We start from the raw sequence: 5,248 nt of genomic DNA on the forward strand, positions 1-5,248 counted from the left end.
GCAGTCAGATTGAGCAGTCCCACCTGTCCATAAATTCCCATTTCCAAAGGCCTCCAGACAGTCCTTTGTTATGTTGCCCATCCCCATGCAGATGCCCAGGACCCTGGGATCCCAGGGTGCACAGATGTCCCAGCAGTGGGCTTTTCCCAGCACAGGCCAGGACAGCCTGGAGGAGAGGAAACCAAAAACCAACCTGTAGAAGACCCAAGAAGAGACCCTCAAAAAGAGACTTTAAAACAGAGGAGTTCATCATCCTCAGGCAGGATGGGTGGGCTCCCCTTCAAACAAGCAATGTCAGTTTCCCACTGACACCAATCCTTTTCTACAGGATGGACAAATAAGGAGTAAATAAAAACCCACGGAATGTGACATAGATGAAGACTTCCAGGAGCCCAGTTACGAGGTGCGGATGTTCAGGGACAGCACACCATGACCAATATGATCCAGTGAAGCCAAATTTATTATCCCTAAAAAGACTAGATTTATAATAAGTTTCTACTGCCCATGCGTCTCTAGCTAATACATGATTGGTTAATCCTAGCTGTTTACACATCTAAATTAAAATGCTGATTGGATCATCTAATTTTTTGTGCATCTTGCTGTGGTTGTCTGGCCCACCCATTGCTTTCTCTTTTTTCTCACTCTCCCAAGCTTGCTGACAAATTTGCTGAGTCCTGATGACTCTTCTTCTTGTATCTTTCTCAAGGATATACTGACCCCATTTCTGAATAAGTCCATTATCCATTGTTTGTGAACATGTTCATTGTCCATTAGTACAAGCAGCCTGGATTGTGCATCGGCTGAATATGGCCATTGTCTAGCAAGAACTCCTCAACCTACAAGAAATCCTCAACACCCCAGAGCCTGACCACGCCCCACAGCCCACCTCAGAAATGAACCACCCAGATTGGGTGGGGGGTCTGGTGAAGGAGATGTGTGAGATGGGCCAGATGCTGAAGGACTACACTTCCCCAGCTGGTGAGGAAACCTCCCCCTGCCTCAAAGAGGGAGAGTCTGATGGTGCAGCAGCGGAACCCACAGATGTTACAACTGTCCAGGTACCAGCTGAACTGCAGAGGCAGTCACAGCCAGCAGCAGTTGCCCCTGTGGAAACGAGGAGGTCTAAGATGAAATCAGAGCACCCAGACAAGGATAAGAATGGAGGGCCCTCACAACTCACAGGGGAGCCAATGGTTGACATCATCACTGAGTCCCTGATGTACAAAAGTCTCTGTAATCTGTACACAGACATTGTACGACAGGGACGTGAGGCTTATACAACCTGGTTACTCTGGGTCTGGGATCTTATGGGTACAGGTGTCCAGCTGGATGGTGGTGAGGCAAGGAATTTGGGATGCTTGACCCAGCACTCAGGTATCAATCAGATTTTTGTAAGGGAGCCAGGGCTTTTAATAAGTGTCGGAGAGAGGTTTGTTCACAGGGAGAGAATGCAGGAGCAGCACCATAGAATGTGCTGGAAGACTCTTGAGGATGGAATCCAACAGCTGAGAGAAGTGGCAGTATTGGAGGCACTCTTTGGGAGGGATGGACAGCATGATAATGACCCCAACAAGGTCAGGTGCACAGGGCAAATGTTGTGGAGCCTGGCAAATTTGGGGCCATCCCAATACACCACCTTTATTGCAACAATTGATGCTGATACTGGCTGAGAGACAGTGGGTCATGGGGAGCTGTTCAAAGGGGAGACAGTGACAAGTCAGGGCAGACTTTGCTGAGCTCTGTCCAAGCCCTTTCCCCCAGCCCTGCCCCTGTTGCTCTGTGCCCCCCAGTTTTCCTTTTCTCAGAGCTCTTCCTTCAGCCCCATGCCTGGAATTTTGCTGGGATCTGGCCCCATTGCTGTGATGAGCAGAGGCTCTGCCCATGGACACCAAGGGGTCAGCTCTGCTCTGAAGCAGTGGGGTCATGGAATGGGGACAGGGGCAAGTCCTGGGGTAGGATTCCATCAGCTCAAACAGCTTCTGAGGCTGAGGAGCTCAGCAGCATCTCCTGTCCCAGGACTAAGGGAGGGTGATGGCCAAAGGCAGTTTGAGAGGGTTTCCTGCTGTGCCCAGGGAGAGCAGAGACAGCTGTGCAAGGCAAGAGCAGTGGTTGGAACTCAGTGAAGGGCTAGGGGAGCTGCTCTGTCACTCCGTCTGTCCCCAGCTGCCCTTTTCTGTGATCCAGGGCAGTCCCTGTGTTCCCCTGGAAATCAGCCTGACACAACTGAGAGCAGAGGAACCCACAGCAGAGCAAACTGGTTTAGCCTTTCTCAGAGTCCCAGCCCCACTCTGGCCAAGGACACTCCTGTCCCCCAGTGTCCCCTGGAGGCAGCTGACAGCTTGGATGGCATCCTGAGGACACACCAAGGGTCCTGTCCATGGCACTGCTTGAGGAGAGTGGGCTCATTGCCAGGGTCCCAGGCTGCCCTGCCCAGAGCTCCCCGGGCACAGGGAGCTGGGACACCCCATTGCTGTGCTCAGCCTGCACAGGAGGAGCCCAAGGGCTGGGCCTGGCCCTGCAGCTGGAGCTGCCAATGCAGAGAGCCCCTCAGCAATGCCAGCAGCACCTGGGCAAGGCAAGGAGAGAGAGAGCCGGGCCTGAGGAAAAGCCTTTCCCTGGCCAGCCCTGGCCAGCCCCTGCCAGGCAGCAGCAGGGCAGGACAGTGGCCCTCAGGCCCTGGTCAGCAGGGAATGGGCACATGGCCACAGAGATGCCCTTCATCTCTGGGGCTCCTCTGCCAGCCCAGGAGGGACTGAGGGCCCTGAGCCCCCGGGCTGAGGGCTGTGCTGGCTGCGAGGGGACACAAGAGCTGTGCTGCTCAGGGTAGTGTCTGCCCTGCAGGGCAGGCCCAGAGGTGCCACATCTGCCCTGCAGCAGGGCTGCCCTCGGCACTGCCTCCCTCCCTCCCTGCCCACGGCTCTGCTGCTGGAGCTGTCCCACCCCGAGCTGCTTCTGTGGCCCCGGGCTCCTTCCCTGCCAGAGCTGCCAGAGCCCAGCCCAGCCCCTGGGCCAGCCCTGCCCTGCAGCTGCTCGGCCCTGCAGGGATTAAAGAACAGCTTCCCCAGCCTGGGCACCAGGGAAAGGTGATGCTGCATGGATCTGGAGGCTGGGCAGGTGTGGGCTCTTGCTGAGGTTCCCAGGAAAACTCAGTGTGATGGCTGAAGAGCCTCAGCCCCTGCTCTGCCCTGCACAGCTGAGTTTCCATTGCCACCAAGCTGAGCCAGGGAGAAGTGGGAGCACAGATTCAGGAAAGCAGAGACCCAAGCAGGAAACCCCTGCCCTGAATGACCCAATGAAAAGTCCCCTCAGGAATGAACTGGGAATGAGCTGGAGCTCTGAGCAGCCCTGGCCCACATAGCACCCTCTTCACAGCAGCAGGACCTGCCCTGGCAGGAGTCACTCCGTGCACCCACAGCTCACCTGCAGCGTCCATGGGGAGCTGCCAGGCAGGCTGAGAGCTGCCCCTGGCAGGTGGCACATGCCCTGGGCTGGCCAAGAGCCCTGAGGGCTGCAGGAGCTGCTCTGCAGGACAGCCCTGGGCAGCCCTGGCTGCAGCCCCAGCTTCACCCCCTGCAGCCGTCCCTGGCAGCAGGAGCCGTCCTGCCCTGTCCCTCTGACGGTGCCCAGGGCAACCCCGCTCTGCAGCACATCCTCCCCCAAAGCAGAAAGGGCAGCAGAGCCATCCTTACAGTCACATCAGTCCTGCCATCTCCAGCTTTAGGAGATCCCTGCAGCCAGAAACTGACTGTGTCAAAAACTGGGAAGATTTCTCCATGAATGAGCTCAAAATTGTCCTTCCAGTTCCTTTAAGTCTCTCTCTGCTTCACTGCTCTCAGGTACCTGCAAGCAGTGCCCTCAGCCCTGCTGGACTGAGAGAAAAGCTGCTCATCAGGAGAAATGACTTTTTGTGTTCTTCTTGGTTTCCAAGAGCTCCTGTGGCAGAAGCCCAGCCCAGCTCAGCAGCACAGACACAGCACAAGGACTTTAATGACCTTCTCAGGGCTTTGCTGCTGTTTACATAAGACTCAGTCCCAGAGAGTGTTCAAAGAACTTCTCAGGAACTAAAAATTAAATTTAAATTCCAAAGTTTCTACAAGTTTTAATGGGTCCCACTGAGGGACACAACTGAGGAAGTTCTCCAGGCAGAGCAGAACACTGGAGGCAGTGATATCTGGTGGGGACAAGCAAGGGAAAGGTGTCTCTGGTGCTGAGCAAACCTGGATGTGTTTGAGGAATGCAAAGGGCCAAGGCCTGAGCCCCAGCCCCTGGCCAGGCAGATCCTGTCCCTCCCTCCTTGCTCAGGGCTCTTCCCGGGATGGGCACTGGCATGTGGGGATGTGCTATGGCAAGGGCAGGAACATGGGGTGGCCCCTGCCAGGCTGCTGAGCAGGGACAAGGAGGCAATGCGGCCCCAGGCCTGCAAGGGTCACTTGTCCCCTCCTGGTCCCAGGGCCAGCAGCCATGGCCAAAGTGCTGCCCAAGTTGGCTCTGTCAGGGCTGTCTTGCAGCTGCTGCCCATCCCTGTGCCCTGTGCAGCCCAGGCTGTCCCACGGAGTCCCTTCCCTGTGCCTCTGTCCCTGCAGGCTGTCAGCATCCCCTGGCTGCCCCACCTGGCTGGGCCCTTCCTTTGCTGACAGCTCTGCCTCCTGCCTCCCTCTGCCTGCCCACACAAAGCCTTTGGCTCATTATCAAAAGGGTTAATTAATTTTTACTGTGCCTGTGAGCTTTTAGCACAGGAACAAGGCATGCAGGGGCTGCCTTCCCAGCAGGAATGGTTGGAAGACAAGAAGACATCTGGCTCAAGAATGCAGTGATAGAAAAAAGGACTAAATCTGGGAACTTGGAGTGGGTTTTACGATATTGGATAAATTGTAATACACATTTGGTGACATTGGTAGAATTACATGTTCACATAATGTTAGGAGTTATCCCTTGCTAGACCTCAGGCCTGAATAAATGATGCCCTCTTAAACTGCAAATGTGGGAGATTAGGGACCGATCGGAAGATCTCGCAATGTTACGGGTAGACAGACTCCCTCCCCTTTACTGTTAAAGTTACTTAGCCCCCCATTTTGTTGGCCGTTAACCCCCGTTATTTATAACGCCGTGTAACCGTTAATAAATGCCATTTGCCGTCCACCACATTGGTGTCTGCGAGTACGTGGCCTGAGCGGCAGGGGGATTGTCGCTGTGCCATTCCCGAATCAGGTCGTCATGCCTCAAGCGGAGGCAACAAAGTGGTGCCAAA

This window comes from Melozone crissalis, unplaced genomic scaffold (genome assembly GCF_028551555.1).
Source record: "Melozone crissalis strain CALT ecotype California unplaced genomic scaffold, PUWL_Pcris_2 ptg000021l_1, whole genome shotgun sequence".
NCBI classification, from domain to species: Eukaryota; Metazoa; Chordata; class Aves; order Passeriformes; family Passerellidae; genus Melozone; species Melozone crissalis.